This window comes from Callorhinus ursinus, unplaced genomic scaffold, assembly GCF_003265705.2.
Source record: "Callorhinus ursinus isolate GAN/ISIS: 27379988/994484 unplaced genomic scaffold, GSC_fseal_2.0 scaffold8, whole genome shotgun sequence".
Classification (NCBI taxonomy): Eukaryota; Metazoa; Chordata; class Mammalia; order Carnivora; family Otariidae; genus Callorhinus; species Callorhinus ursinus.
Genome location: NW_027397070.1, coordinates 10,203,446 through 10,220,690, shown reverse-complemented (window position 1 = coordinate 10,220,690; position 17,245 = coordinate 10,203,446). Strand labels below are relative to the sequence as shown.

At 36.5% G+C, this 17,245-nt stretch overlaps 1 protein-coding gene and 1 non-coding gene across 5 annotated transcripts in view; both read right to left on the bottom strand.

The window, feature by feature from the left end:
- AKAP6 (A-kinase anchoring protein 6) overlaps positions 1-17,245 on the bottom strand; it is a 584,567-nt gene that overhangs the window by 105,817 nt on the left and 461,505 nt on the right. The window lies entirely within an intron of this gene.
- Positions 13,107-13,213, bottom strand: LOC112822911 (U6 spliceosomal RNA). Its single transcript, XR_003207881.1, has one exon. It is a non-coding gene; the product is annotated as a U6 spliceosomal RNA (small nuclear RNA).

Below are 17,245 nucleotides of genomic sequence, written 5' to 3'. Positions count from 1 at the left end.
GAAAAAAGACACGAGGAGCAGCAATTAATGTAATGGAAACTCAGTTTTCTCCTTTAAAAAAGTTTCCAATTTAAAAGTATTATTTCTTCTGCTTTCCATCCTCTGATCTAAACAGATGCCTTGAAACACATCTATTTTTGTTTCATTGGGTACTACTTTATAATCTAATGGATTTTTTTTAAATAAAGCAAATAAGATGAGAAAACGGAAATTCCTGACTTTAGCTGTTCTCCACATGTCACAGAAGAGTGAGATTTACCTACTATATACTACAAGAAATCCAGTAAAAATTTGAGTGTAGTAAATTAAAGTCCACTGAAGGCTTACTATTATGCAAACTTCAAATACAGTGTCACATTCTTCTATCTTCCTTAATATCTTATGTAGACATAGAACTTCTTACTTTACCCCTTAAAAGTTGACCAGCTATATCTTAAATAAACTATGATCATGAAGTGAGACAAAGCATTGATATCCATATTTACTTCCCTAAATTATGACCATAAAGAAACACTTGCCTTTAGCCTAGCTGCCAAAATATGCCCAAATATGTATAAAAACAGAAATCGTATTATCTATCTTATATTTGAAGAAAAAACCCAAGGATGAGGGCTATTCCTTTTTTGGCCAATCATGGAGTACCTTGAATATCTGAGGTCTTCAGTAAACACTGAATCAATGAATACTTTTTCAAACTAAGCCTAAGTGATACATGAATTGCTGTTTGTTGTTTTAATATACAACCATGGGAGAATTTATATATCAAAACTTACCCCATATCTCTATAGCAGAATTATAGGCTTGTTCAATGCAAGTATTTATAATAGAAATGCTGATGAAGCCCAAACCATGGACGTATACAGTTGTGCAGCAACAGCCATTTCAAATATAGATATATTTTTAGCATTAGGAGGCACCAAGTTTGTTTAAATCTGGATTTTTTTTTTTTTTTTTTTACAATTGCAAGTAATGTTAATAGCACACTGTAAATGTTAAGGCTAAGTGTGCAATGTCAAAATAGATTGAATCTCTCTGAAAATTGGAAATTCAGGCTTTTCAAACGTAATCCAGATGTTTGGCTTTTATTCAGATTTCAAGAAAGAGGGAACTAATATGATATAAAATTCATACATGCATATTTCATTAGTGCCTTTTGTATCGCTGAATTAAACATTCTGAAACGTGCTTTTCCCAAATCACAGAGTTTTAAACCAGAGCAGTTGCCAAGATGTTGCGCACCTCAAAAATAATGCCAAATTAATTTCATAAGGAAGAGACGATATATTTCTCATGTTAATGCTGTTGATAATGTTTCTTCAAAGAGAATATCTTGCTTTCTCTTTGAGGATGACAAGAAAAAATGAGAGCTAGAACACTGTAGCCATTGGAGTCTATCAAAAAGATATTGCTGCAGCACACTGTGACTTCAGAAATCTATGAGAATCAGTGGCCTAAATGAAGGCTGAAAGCACTACCCCCTCCCACATAATGTCATTATCAAAAGGTATCTTTTCAAGTTTAGTGCACATGGGCATTCCTCAGGGACTATGGACACCAGCACTGAGAAACTCACCATAATTATCCAGAACTCATCATGTTTTAGGTTTTAAGACAGAGCCAATCAAAGCATTTCCAGAGTTGTCTGCTACCAAAACACAATGGAAATGCCATCATACCATTATATATTCACATCAAGATTTTTTTCCTTTGTAGTGTATTTTTGACTTTTTAAAGGGTTTTTACATCTATAATCTTAATAGAGCCAAAATGTCATGGTGTTTTTCTTGGTGAATGCCCAAATCCCTGAATTGTAAAATATGTGATGCCTTAGGCCACTTTTTGAGGGTACTCTGGTACCTTCACTTCAGATAGGGATGAATGTAGTTTCAGAATTAGATTATAAGTTCCTACATGAAGTGTATATGGTCAGGGATCATGTGCTGTTCAATCTTTATCCACAGTTAACTCTTAGCATTATGGATTATATGTAGAAGTTGGAAAATATTTATTCATTTGAATTTCTCCCAAACAAAAGACCAAGTGAGCCTATATCCGTGGTTGAAATATATGTCAGGTACAGTATTAGTACACAGAAATGAGTGGCATGTGATTGCCTCCATTTATCTTTGAACTTCATGCTCAGTGAAAAACTATTTGATCAGAACCCCCAACACAAAAATATCACTCTCAGTTTTTAGACAGAAACTGTGAACAAAGTTAATTGTTTCCCATGGCCAGGAATGGTTAACCTAAGAAAAGCTTCTATAAAATGTATCAAAGAAAAAGAAGACAGAAACCTTTTAAATATTTAAGGACACCTTTTAGGAATTCAGGGTTTTCTCGGAGCAATGACATTTGACCAGGATGCAAGAGGTGGGTCTAATTTCCAGTTCCAACACCAATCTGCTATAGATTTAAAAACCTTTCTGTTCTAGCCTCTTTTTCTTTGGTGTCTTTGGGGATACATGTCCATATGTACTAGAGAGAGATCTTAAGAAAATAAATTTTAGAGATTTCAGGCTTTAAGCACTGTTGCTCCAGCATCAGAAAGTTTGACTGTCATTTCAATGGATTGTTTTCTTTTTTGTTCTCCAATGGCAAGCCCATGGGGAAAGTTAGTAATATCACTTCTGTCTTACAGATTGGAAATTGATACACAGAAGCTAAGTGACTTGCCCACGGTCAGTAAGATATCACTAAAACCCAGAAACAGAACTTTCAGGAGGAATTTCAGTTTAGTTTGCTAGGTCATGCTGTCATTTTTGAAAATGCATCTTTAGATATCAGTCCAGAATTCTGAGAAAAATGGTAGGCCCTGGGAGTATAATGTAAATAAATACGGTCAAGAATGTCATTCAAACTGACTTTGGAGTGGTCAAAACACACTTGAGAACCCCACCCTTGGAGCGTCTATGGCCAGATTCATTTTGGTGTTAAGTTCATCCTCCAGACCTCCACAGACTTTTTAGTAGCATGAAGTTGAGGCTAAAAGGGCAGACAGGCTCTCACTGACAGTCATACCTGTTGTTCAGAAGAATGATGGCTCCCAGTTTAAAGAAGCTCTAGGGTACAGGTGAAAATTTATTAGCATAAACTAAGACTATAAAGAGCAAATGCTGGTTATGATAAGTGCTTTTGAGCATTTTTCCAGCTATGTAAGGGAGTCTGCCATAAACATTCAAGGACGTTTATTAGAATAGCTCCATCAAAGAGAAACACAGTGTGTTTGTATGTGTGTGTGTGTGTTTGTCCAATCACAAGAGTGATAAAAGTAAGAAAGAGGAAGGAGTAAAAATTTAGAGAACAAAATGAAGGAAATACACAGATGGAGGGAGAGAAAGTAATAAGAAAATAGGGGAAGTTACAAAAGTTTCACCAGATAGGGTCAACAATAACTAGTCCACAGAGAATAAATCATAAAAACTACATAAAACTAGAGAATGTTGCAGAAGAGGAAGGAAATCACAGCTAGAGAGAGAAGTTTTCAGTGACTGGTTCCCCTGAAATAATTGGATGAAGGAATATGATACTGATGACTTAAAAATTAGCATAAGGGCTGCAAAAATTCAGTAAATGGAGACTGAAACAAAAAAACCCAGAAGTACCAGGATGTGGCCATTTAGTGCAACTTATAGCCATAACAACAGATAACTGCTCAAGAAGAAATAGGTGCAAAACTTGTGATTTTGAGGATTTTCTCTAAGCACATCAATAGGGAGTCCCTTCACTGGGTACCACTTTCTCTGTGACTGTTCCTTCTGCCTTTGCTCTATTGGTGGCTTGCTCTATTGAGGGAAGTTATTTCATATTTTCGTGGTCATCCCATCTGTAAAACAGGGACAATGATATCCTCACCACTTACCCACCACAGACGTTTTAAGAAATAAACAGATCTTGTTTGTGTGAAATTTCAGATCTCTACGTAAAATGTGCGATTTTAAAACAAAGTCTTTGATTTTAATACATATGACTTGTAATAAGATAATGTGGTCTGTGGCCCATTTTCAAGTTAAGACCTCATATTTCCCATTCCTTTTTATTACCTGTTTTAGAAATAATGTATTGGAACTACTGTCCACATTAGAGAATAAAATAGGTCACATTGGGGAGCAGTCATTGAAAAGGTAAACAATATTTATATACAACACATATTACATATACATATTTATATATAATACATATATATTAACTATGTATATATAGTCTTCATCTTTTAGAAAATATATCAACAAAGTGTTACTATTTTTCTCTCCCCTTAATAAAGGGAGGAGGGAACATGTTGGTATTACCCAGTAATACTACTTCTCAAAACCTACACATACATAACCATTTGATCACTAGGTTCTATAAACACGGTGACAGAAGGACCCATGCCAAGCATTTTAATTTGTGAGTCAATGAGATTCAAGGAGTTTGGCAAAAATAAATAAATAAATGAAAATAAAATATATACCTGGAATCAGATTGCCCATTGTTAAACTTTGCTTGCATTGCTTACTAGCTGTGTGCGTCCTTGTGCCTTAGTTGCTCATCTGGGGATAATACTAATACTTCTTTCACAAGGTTGCTGTGAGGATTGGATGCGCTAATATATGCAAAGATCCTAGAACAACTCCTGTTACATAATAAGCACTAGATACAAGTGTTTGTTCAAACTTGATCCAAATGTTGCCTGCTAAGAAAATATGACCTTTGGCATAACTTTTCTCATCTCTTTTATACCATTAGTTTGCATATTTATGTATATAATTTCCCTTCCCTACATGAAACACTGTATCGAGGATTCAATGTTCAGTGGAAAACAATCTTGCCTTTTGTTGACTTTCACTGAACACATGGATGAAAGCTATTAGGGGGTGCTGCTGTCTTTAGTGCATCCCCCCCTACCATGTTGTATTCTTCTGCAATGTATCTACCTCCGTATCTTCATTCCACTTATTTAAATTCTATGCAGCGAGGTCCAGTTCAAATATCATTTCTTCTTATGAAGACATTCTAAGAAAACCAGCACTTATTTTTTTTTTGGTACCACACATATTTGCTATCTTTGCTATTACTTCATATTTTTTGGTTTTGCTTTTCGAAATGGGTTATAAATTACTGAAGGAAAAGGATAATCTTCCTTTTATTTTGTTTTTCAGAGCATATAGTAATCCCTAACAGATGCTTACTGCCACATCTTTACAGTAGCTAATAACAGACAGCATCATTTCTTCTCACTTTTCCTGACTTTTAAACGTGAAATTATTAGACTGTTAATTCCTAATATGTATTAGACATGAACATGAGACATATGAACATATATTTAAAAATATATATGGTAGGAAATGTTTGTGCTTAGGCAAACAGAAAGCAATGCAAATTTCATAAATTATTAGTTGAGCTTGATACTAATTAGTGCAGTTTGCAAAGTGGGAAAAAACTTGTAATCAATTTTTCCCCAAGCAAGTATGAATCTGCCTTTAACCAGATAGCTCTCCAGAGAAGTAGCCCCAGTAGGGAATTTGGAATTAGAGAGATTGCCTGTCACTAGGTCTCCCAGGGTAACTCTGAATTCAAACGTGAGCCTGTTCTTTACCAAAATGCCCTAGGGACAATTCTGGTCCTTTCCTCATAGACAGCTAAATGCCTTTAGCAGTATTTGCCATGACATCCAATGTGACAATTCAAATACAAACCAGTGATGTGCATATCACAACTCAAGCAGAAGGTAAGAACAGGTTGTTTGTACCACATAAAATGACCTGTTTTCAATGGAAATATAAGTGAATATATCTGTTCTATGCTGCAAAGAAATCTGAAGAGGATTCGATCATTCTGCCCAAAGAAAAAGGTAGGAAGATTAAAATGTGTAGAAAATAAGATGTCAAAGAGAAAGCTAAACTTCCATGACAGATTTAGCAAGACACTGTTCAGAATCCAATTGAATAGTTATCTACTACTGAATAAAAGTAAAATGTAAAGGAAAGGGTCTAAGAGGGCTCATAAAATTTGCATTTACGACTACCACCTGAAATGAACTAAAAATAATGTGGCATTTAGAAACTACACGCTTTTTATGGTAGCTTGCCACAAAATTATATTTACCCATGAGTTTGTTTCCATAGCCTTTGAAATCGAGTTCTTAAAATTCTGGTTTTTGCCAGATGGTTCCTAGCCAAACCAATTACTAATTGGAATAATCTTTGATTTTTCACCAGTGAGAGGCTCTTGAAGTTGGAATGGACCTTTAAGCCACCCAGTCCATCCCCCTGGCTTTATAGATGAAGAAAATGGAATCTGAAAGGTAAGAGTCATTGCCCAAGGAGAATCCAGCCTCCTTCTCCAGCACTTTATCACACAGCTTTCTAATCTTCCTTGCATGGCACCAGTGTTTAGCAAAGCTCAAAAATAAGATAAATGAAAATTTAAAAAGAGAATCTAGAGAATTAAAAAACATAAAGAAACTGGGGTACTGATCTGAAGTCCACCTACGCTCAAGAGAAATTAACATATGGAGATCTGAGGGGCAGTGGCCCTTGTCTTTCCTGTGGAAGCTTCAAGATTAATTAATCCTGCTAGGACACAGCTGAGAATAATACTGAGTCATGGTAATCCTCTTACGTGATAGCCAAACTTCTTTTTTAAAAAACTACTTTGATGTAGGTGTGAGTATGCATTTAAATATTTTATTTTGTTTTTACTGTTTTAACTGGTCCTAACCCTGATTTAGAATTCATTTTCTAAAAAGATCAGTGTGAATTTATGTTTCAGGACCAAACATAAAATAGAGAGTGATTTCAGAGCAGCAGAGCCACTGGAGAAGTGCTAATAAGAGCAGAATCACAGCCAAAGTTGAAAGAAGTGCATTAGATCCATTTTCTGTTTTCCTTTGGGTCCCACAAGCACAATAGAGTATAGGAGGCCACCTGGTGGTGAAATGAACCAATTAACCATTTAATGCTACATTGAAGAGCAAGGCAACTGGGAAGACTTTGGGTTGTTACAAGAGGAAAACTAGAACCTTGGGCAAAAAAATGATAGTCATCAGGTATTACTGTGATACAACAGCCAGAAAATTGAATTGGAAAATCATTCAAGTCTATAGAATAATGTATATTACTGAAGAGTTGTCATAATAGTTATTTATACAAGGGACTGGTGAACTTTTTCATCAGTCAGATAATTTAGGCATGCTGGCCATACGGTCACTGTTGAAACTACTCAATTCTGTTATTGAAGTATAAAAACAGCCACAAACAATACATAAATGAATGTGCTTGGCTATGTTCCAATAAAACTTTATTTAAAAAAAAAAACAAACAGGCCATGGGCTGCATTCGACCTTCAGGCTATAGTTTGTTAACCCCTGAGTCTGTATTATGTCTGGAGCTATTTACCAAGCACAAGGCTGAACCCCTTATATACATTACTCATGGAATCCTGACAACCTTTCAAAGTGGGTGTTATCCCCATTTCACAGATTTGAAAACTACAGCCTAAAAAGTTCAAACAATTTGGTGGAAAATGTATTATGTTCTTTCTAACATAGAAACGCTTTATGTAGACTCATGACCATTTTTCCTCTGTGACTACAGAATTCTGTTCTGACTCTCCCTCCCATTTATCCTGCAGAGGCTGCTTTTGGTTCTCTCCATGGAGACTTTGCTCCTGTTTCTCCATCTTGCGTTCCTTTGAAATGTTGTTTGTCTCTTACCATCTCTTTCTCCATCACTTCTTTTATGTTTAAAAACTTTATGTCAGTTTTCATAACAACAGATGTAAGCAAGCATGAAAAAAGACAAAAGCAATGTATTAAAAATAGATAGCCATATATACAACAATAAGCCAAGGAAACTGTCATACTGTATATGCTCCAAATAGAATATGAGCCAAAAACATGATGCTCACTCTTACATAAATAATATATTACGCATCCACTGGGAGAAGAAGCAGTTCTGTCCCTAAATGGGAGGAAGATTTTTTTTTAGCCCATTTTATATCATTTTCTCTTCCTTTTCAAACTTTTTTTTTTTAGGTATATGATGTAAGTCGTACTATCTCAAATAAGCCATATTCCTCTTCCAAACCATCCATGAACTATTTTATTAACTGTTAATAAGAGAGAGTTGAAAAACCTGATGGAGAAATCCGTGGAGCTTGGTAAAGCCCCTCAAATATATGGATTTACCAGCACTATCTCAGTGTTAGCATATTTTCTCCTACAACAGAGGATAGAAGTGGTTTCAGTTAGAGTATAGACAAAACTGATATAAAGGACTTTTAAAAGATTTTTTAACTTGAAAAGAAACCTGCAAAAGCCTGAGAAATGTGACTATATAGAAAACAGAGAGAAGAGGTTTAATTACCGAGCATGGATTCTGGCCGATTTGACAATTAAATCTAACAACAGAAGGGATTTACACTAGATAGAGGAAGACTTTCAGGGAAGGGAGAGTTGTTAAACAGTTTAATGGGAGGCTGTGGAATTCCCCCTGGAAAGATCTTTAATGGAGGACAAATTCTCTCCTATCTGGAATGGATAAAAACAATCCTTGAAAGAGAGGAAATGAAATGAAGGTCCTTATGAGGTCACTTGCAGTCCTGAAACTCCAGGTAAAATTCTCACTTCCCATGGAAATAAATAACTGTATAAAATCTCTAAGAGATTCACTCTGGAAGATTCAGGAGAAAACACTCATTAAGCAGGCAATTTAAATCAGAAAGTATTTGAGTGCCTGATAGATATTACCTAGCCCCAGGGAGATGTACACCCCCAGCAGAGCACAGGTCTGAGCAGCAGTGTTGGACAATGGACAGAGAACACAATTATTCACTTCAGTTAATTTTTTTAAAAAAATCTTTGAACTCCAATCAGCTTTCTGGAACTGTCTATTTCCTGAACTTGGTGAGCTCAAAAAATCCCACAAGAGCTGGCTGTCACATGAGATTTCTGGCATTACTCATGGTATCCCTGGATCTTTTTGTAAACAGAAAAGGCTTCTGACAGTGTTTCCATACTTCATCTCTTTTTCTAACCCAAACTTGGACGGACGGAGCCTCTTAAACTATCATCAAAACATGGATTATAAAATGCTAGCCAACTTTGAGTTATTTTGCTATATTCCCATGCTGCAGAAAAAGAATTCAATTAGCTCAACTCTAGAGATTCATTTATACTTAAGTTTTAATGAACATGAGGATTTTTGTTCATGGCTTGTACGAAATCCAGTGATTCACCGAATGGATCTTTAGCATCAGCAGGCAGAAGAGACTGAGGAAGAAGAGAGAAAAAGCACACAGAGAGGAATGTTCTTCACACATATTTTCAAATCTCAACATGTCCCAGCCAAGGAAAGCTGAGGAGGAAGGACAAAGTTCAATGGGAAGACAGTGAACCCAAATGGATGTCAAGGACCTAAATAGGGGCAAGAGGTGAATTCATCACAAATCTTTATCAAATTCTAATTTTAAAAATGGTACATCTTTTAGCTTTGTCTTAATTGCATAAAATCATTGAAGCTCACAATTAATGGCTAAGTTAAAAATATAAATGACCATATATGAGGATTATTTTTAAAAACTATGAACAAAGGGTGACTTTTTTTTTAAATGAAAGAGTGGGAGAAAGTTTCAAAATTACATTTGGCTTTCTCCTGACCTTACAGCGGTCAGCCTTAATTTTTTAAGTTGCATATTCTGAATTAGCTAGCTGTAGCTTTGGAAAGAGGAGTCAGTCTTTTATACACCATCCATCCACCCTCATCACGATGGACTTGGATTTCTTCTTCTTTTTTTTCTCACCTCTCTCATGACTACTTTTTTAGACATACATACTCCTCTGAGGTCAAACCTAATTTTCTACAACAAATATGTCAATAAACTCTCCCATTCACTATGGTACAAGAAAAAAAATGTGCTGATAGTCCTACCATGTCTAAAGACTGTCCACATTCACCTGCATGTATTGTTCTATTTTTAGGTTTTACATTTGCAGGGTACATGTTATTAGTTATATGTATAAGTAATTATACTGTCCACATAATCGAGAATGCACCAACAAATAGAACAGTTTGAGAGGTTTTGCAGATTAGCCACAGAATTATGGTGATTCGTTAAACATTTTTGTACCATTTGTCTCAGACACGGGCATCATGATCCTTCCCTTCCTCCCTCCCTCTTTCTTTTCCTCTCTTTCTCCCTGACACCGACCTGGCCAAGTCTGAATACCCTGAGTATTAAGAACTGCACTTAACACACTTCCATTTTTAAAGGAGAGAGATTGTTGGTTTTGTTTTTATATCCAATGTAAGAGAAGGCCATGAAGTTTCAGACTGAATGACCACAGCATGAAAATAGGGTTGTTTTCTTGCAAAAGTAATGAATTGATAGCATAGTTCTGATCAGTAGGATTTAATTAATAGCTGATTAAATAAATCTATTTGAAAAGTGTTTCTCAATATGTATTTATTGGGTTTCTATTATGTGCCAGGTATGGCACTAGGCAGTGGAAATATGGCAATAAACAACACAGACACGAAACTTGCCCTCCTGGAGTATGGAGTCTAACAAAAATTATAATCATTCATTCTCACATTTGGTCCACAAAGTCCAAACCTACCATCACTATCAAAAAGTAGGCATTTAATTATAACGAAGTACTCATGGCTAAATTATTCTCAAGGAGGGCTCTCTTAGGGAGGCACCTATGAATACTGACAGAGTAAAACTATTATAATGAAGGTAGCAAGATTGAATATGCCAAGACTTATAACATAGAAATGAGCTCCAAACTGAAACTTGGCATATATGAAGGAAGTTTGTAGAGTTATTTACATATGCATGATTTAAATGTCTTGGGACTACCAGCATATTTGGTCCAAGGAATCTGGTTTCATCCAAATTCAATCCTTATGAAAGATTTTTTTAACTAAATGAGTTAATACTTTGTATATGTGTATATATGTGTCAACACACATCAATGTGTGTGCATAATCATGTGTGTACATGTATCCCTTCCACAAACTTCCTAGTTTTCAATGGATAAAATGAGATGACAAGGGAAATATCACGAATCACAAATTTTCTTTAAGCCAATGTCAATGAGCATGTAGAATCAATTACTTAGGAAAGCAGCTGAAATAGTAAGTTCAGAGGAGTTACAGGGACATACAGATGTCCTTCTGGAGAAAGGCACTGTGGTCTAAAAAAGTTTAGAAGAAAAATTAGACTCAACCCCAGAAGCATTAGCCAGCTTGACTCTTTCCTGGCTTCAGTAAAAGAAAATGCGTATGTGGGTGAGTGTATGTGTGTGTGTGTGTGTGCATGCGCATGTGTGTGTGTGTGTGTATGTTTATGTTTTGTGTCTTATGTAAATGAACGAAGGTTCAGCAGGAAGACCACTGCTTCCCTCTTAGCTTACCCCAGTGTGCCTCATTAGGTACAGAGTGTCGCAGAAGTGCCTAGTTTAAGAATGTATGAGCTTCGCAAATGCCAACATTATTAAAAATATGCTTGGGAATGCCCTTGTTTCTGAGAACTGAAATTGCCTCCTTGACAGGACTGGAAAATGGTTTTTCTGCAAATGATATTCCTCTAGAGTATCTCTCCATGGGGACCCTTCTTCAGTAACTCCCTTTGGCAATAACAGGATCCATGAGGTTGAATCTTCCTTAGGGCAATGCTGTCTTTAGTGCATCTCCCCCCACCCAAAAAATACATAAATATTTTCAGCCTTAGCTTTCCTGAATCTGACAAAATACAGGAGATTCCTGTGAGGCTCCACATGGCAACACTCTCTTAGGGTGCTGAGGTGCTTAAGAAAGTTTGAGGGTTTTCACAGAACAGCCTGATGATTGGCTAAAGAGCAAACCCAAGTCCATCATGTTTTCTCTGCTGATGTTCCATTTAATATATAGGAACTTCTTTCTCTCTGGCACAAGAAGCTCATGCAGAGGGAGGAAAATGCACTTGCAAGAATTGTGCCGATTGTAGAGAAGAAGATATGGGGCAATAGTGAGTAGGCAAGTAGCATGTGAAAGATTGTGGGCATTAAAGTCAACCAGATTGGGTTCAAACTCTGATTTATTGACTTATTTCTTGTGGTAGATACTGGTAATAGCAACAACTATTTCTAGCTTTCTGCCTTTCTGGCATATAGTAGGGATGCATTTCCCCATCAGCTTTGGAGTTAGGTGGGGCCATGTGATTAGTTCTGGTCAATGATTTGGAGAGGAAGTTATGTGTTACCCTTCCAAGTAGAAGGTTTAATGTGAAGAGGGTGACCCTCCAGAACTCTCTTTTCCCTTTGCCACATTGAGGGAATATTTAAGAGGGTGGCTGGTTCATTAGTCTGAGTCCTCGAGTAAGAACAACGCCAAGCAGAGCCCATGGCCAACCTGTGATGGATGTGTAGTATGTGTGAGCAATAAATCTTTGTAACTTTAAATCTTGGAGATTTGGGGGTTGTTTGGAATCTCGGCAAACCTTAGCCTAACCTGAGAAACTGGTTCTTTGAGGCCAGTCACTTAACCTCTCTGTGTTTCAGGCTCGTATCAATGAAATGGGGAAAATAATTCAGGATCATTGTGAGAGCATTAAATAAGATCATGTGTAACACAATCAAACAGTAAGATCTGACCAATTTAGTTCTTATCTCCCTCCATCCTACTTCTACCTCATACCCCACCCACACACACACTTCCCTTTTCTAGATTCCTTCTCTCTACCAATTCCATCTTCCCTTCCTAGTGCCCTTTCATTTGAACGAAATGTTAAAATTGGCATTTAATTCAGTATTATTCTCCTACCCCCTGAGAATATCTGCCTCCAGTAGAGTGCGTTCTTTTTATCTCAAAGAAATGAATCTTAAGGATGGGATTTAAGGCAGTATGGACATTTAGTGATGGAAACAGCTGGGTTGGGGAATTCCTAATACTCTAAAAATGATGTCCCTTGGACAACCACAAATCTACCTCATTCTAAAGTTAGACATGGTAGTGAGATAAGGACAAGAAAAAAGGAGGTAAATGGGTTTATCTGAGAAAGTATTATGGTTGAGCTTTTCCCACCCAGGGTTTTCCAGACTATTCTGAACAGGTACCAGGGCTGCTTTTTTTTTCTTTTTTTAAAATATGGAACGCTTCATGAATTTGCATTTCATCCTTGCGCAGGGGCTATGCTAATTTTCTCTCTGTCATTCCAATTTTAGTATATGTGCTGCCAACGAGAGCACCAGGAATTTTTTGGAAATAAACAAAATACTATCTAGGTACTCTTCTAGCCCTACCTTCCTGTTTTAGGAATAAATTGTAAAAACTAGAATAATCATAAGGACAAAATATATGGATTCAATAGTATATCTTACATACTTGGTTATGTTATGATATAACTTATGTTGTAAGTCATGTGATTTAGTGACGTAATTATGATGTAGTTAGGATAACCAATGCCTTCCCCATACAGGCAGTTATAGTTATGACCACCAGTACCCTCCTGATGTAATTACATGGAACATTAAACCTAACATTTATCCTTTTTATATCAAGACCCTTTTGTCAATGATAATACTTGGTTTTCATCTTTAAACTTTGGTAGTCCTTTTTTTTTTTCCAACAAAATAACTCCCAGTTCATACCATGTAAAGTGTAATCACACATCCTATGTCTTTTTTTTCTAGCTACAAAGCACATTAGCCCAAATATGAATATAACCACTAAAGATACGTAATTTAAAAATAGGCAATGCTAAAAAGTAGGTGAGGGACATTTCCATGGACTCACTGACCTAAAACATACCACATAGTATCGAGCAGATCTGGAGCCAAAGGTGGTAGTGAACCTAACAAACACCCTTTCTTATAAGTAGTTTAAGTGTTCCTCTAATTTATGTTATAAAAACCAGAAAGAAATCTCTAAATATGTGGGGTAAAAGCCAAATCTCTCAGCTTAACACAGGAGGGAAACACTGCACATTCACATCTAATTAACCAAAAGTCATTTTTCAAAAGTTAAAGGCTGAAATTTTTGCAATTTAATCCAAAATTTTATTAGCAAACTCAAATGATTATATCCTGATTGCAATTAATAAAAGCTCCCAAACAGGTCAACTCATTAAAGTGCTATCTGTAATCATTTGGATTTTAACATGACGGTTATTACTTGTTACCCCGAAACCAAGCTGCGCAATGAGATATTGATTACTTGTAACCTTTAGATCCAAGGATTCAAGTAAGGTCAGAGGAGGGCAACACTATACCTTTCTTGGCTGGCAAACGTATTGCCTTCAGGAGAATTCAAATGATTCCTATTGGCCAAGTAGATCCAAGATTAGTTTATTCGCTGGGCTGACAAGAAATGATGACGCTTTTAAAAATAACACCCAGCACGTATTTAGTGAAGTGTTGCATTTATATAACCAGTGGCCTCAAGATGTGCTTCACATTGCAGCAACTCTCAGGCTGTTAACCCTTGAACAAGTTTTGTTCATGGAAACATCTTTGCTGGGATGAGATACTAAACGCAGTGGCTTTAATTGGAATAAACTCATCTCATTAAACTCTCTTGTGGGTTCCAAAAGGCTGAACACAATCCCTGGCCACTGCTGGCCACTAGCATTTCTTTGGGTTTTCTTTTTCCATGACAACATTTAGAAATATTTTTCACATTTGTGCCACCGAAAAGCAAGGAGTTCTTGGTGGGGTCCAGCAGAATTACGGGCAAGGGAAACATAACTGTTATGTGTTAGATTAATTTGCAGAACACTTGGCATTATTATTGCCAAGTCGTCAAATTGTTCCAAGTTGTTCCGGAAGGTTGTTATTAATAGTATGTTTTCTGAGGAAAGTTCTGTCTACTTTTGGAACTGCATTTCTGTTGCCAAGGAAACTCCTTTAAGCACAGTTTTCTAGGAGCACACTGCTGCTTTTGTTTGCCAGTGTCCTATTCATATCATCTAAGTAAGCGTTTTACATGCTCCAGCCTTCAGTCCCAAATGTTGAAGTTTTAGCCCATTTAAGTTGCTTTTTCAAACACAGCTTCTGCCTGCTATGATTTGCCTCTTTCTCTCCCCCCTTTTCTCTCTCCCTCTCCAACCAAAGCCCCTCTCTCTCCCCGCCTTCTTCCCACTCTCCCTCCAACACGCCCAACTCTTACTATTCAAGGTTTATTTTTTTAAACAGTTGCATTAGGGGAGATAGTTTTCACGAGTTTTTGATAAATTACCTTCAATTTGAATAATAATTCCATAGGTTGTAGCATTAGTCCTTCAAGTGTTAATTATCTTTTCACTTTAAAATTAATGTAGTCATTTCCTCCTGACTCCTCTACCCCATTTATTGAAGTGCTGAGGAAAACATGTCATTGAGTCCTGAGCCAGCCCTGTTGTTGTGATTAAGCGTGGTCACATGGCCCATCTCTGCCAAAAGGAGGGCCCTGAGAAAAGGTGACAAAGACAGTGATTTCCTGTCAGCAAAGAGTACGACAGGGCTGTCTAGAAGTGATGCAAATGAGGGGAACTTTCCCCACGGCTTGTTTGATCCACTCTAGGCCAGAGCAGGCCAGGCCAGGGAGAGAGGGAGCCGCACAATACAGCAGGGGCGGCCCAGAGAGCCAACGCACCTTCCGGACAGTAGCTCACAAAAACTGCTGGAGGGCCTTCCCTTCCTTGCCCCTCTGCACACACAGCCAACTATTTCTTGGCATACTATTCTCTTAACATCCTTCTCTCTCTTTTTTTTTCCCCTCTTAAAAAAGAGATTCAAATAGGCATTATAAGCTCCAGCAAAAACGGCGTTTCCTATACTGTTCAGAAACCACATCCAGCTACTTTTTCTTCTAAGCATTTTCAGGGTGAGTTTTGTCCTCTCTCAAGAAAGAAAAGAAAAATATATGTAGTTGTCTTCATAAGCAAACATGGATTCATCAAAGCTCACATTAGGATGACAGTTAATCTAGGACTTTGTAGCTCTAATAAAAACAGAACAACAAATTCATTTCTACAGAGCAGTGGAGGCAGCCTAGATTTTCCTATTCTGATCACTTTTAAAAGGACTAGATAATGTTATTTGAAATATTATAATGATTTTAAGCATATTCTTCTTATCTTAATGGAGTTTTAATCTAACATACAATTAAGCTCTACAATTAATCTACTGAGAAAGAGGTAAAAAATTATCATTAGGTTCTTATGCCTGATATATCTGGTACATTTTTACCTTGACTGCTTCAATAACTAGTAATTTGCTTCATTTTGGTACTGAAATTCCAACCTAAGGCCTAATTAACAGAATTTAATTTTTTAAAAAGATTAATTTATTTAAGAGAGAGACACAGACAGACAGAAAGAACATGGGCAGGGGGAGGGGTGGAGGGAGAGGGAGAGAAATCCTCAAGTAGACTCTCTGCTGAGCATGGAGCCAGACATGGGGCTCGATCCCAGGACCCTGAGATCATGGCCTGAGCCGAAATCAAGAGTCAGATGCTTAACTGACCAAGCCACCCTGGCACCCCCAGAATTTAATTTTTTGACACATACTTCTATTCTGTACACCAACATGTAAATTTTTTTAAAAAAAATTTTTTTAAAAAAGGTAATGGATTTTCTTCTATTTTAAGCCCGGCTACTACAACCTGGATTATGAACCAGCCTAGTATTACATTTTTAGGAGCTTAAGTTTAGTCATAAAGGTATCAGGCCACATCTGTAATTATTTAGATCAATCTGGTCCAGAACAAAATGAAAGAGAACTATTGTAGAGGGTTGAAATTTGTGAATTTATAAAATATAGGGGTAGTGGGATTAATCTGTTTTCTGTGATCAGTTCATAGCCATGACAACATCATTTTGGCATCAATAGTTATAAAATAACAACTATGCCCCATTTTTCTTCTTTTACACTATGTTTCTTATTCCCCAGAATTTCTAATCCTATTCCATACTCGTTTCTTTTAAAAAGTCATAATCCTTATTTTTTAATACGTACCCAAATTCTCTAAAAGTGACATTTTCTCCTTTAAAATGTATCCCTTTCTCTTACCTGTTTTTTTCTAAAACAATTCTTTCAGCGTTTAGTTCTCTTTTTATTTGTTTATATTTGTTTTTTAGCATTTTCTTATTCATTCATCCACCCATGATTTTAATTTACTCTTTTTGTTTTTAATTGTTTTAGGTTACTCATTTTTGTTTGGTTAGTTGTATATTAACTAATTTCAACTGTTTTTCTTTCTCTTCAAGGCTTGTATTTCTCCCTCAATTTCCTAATATCCTC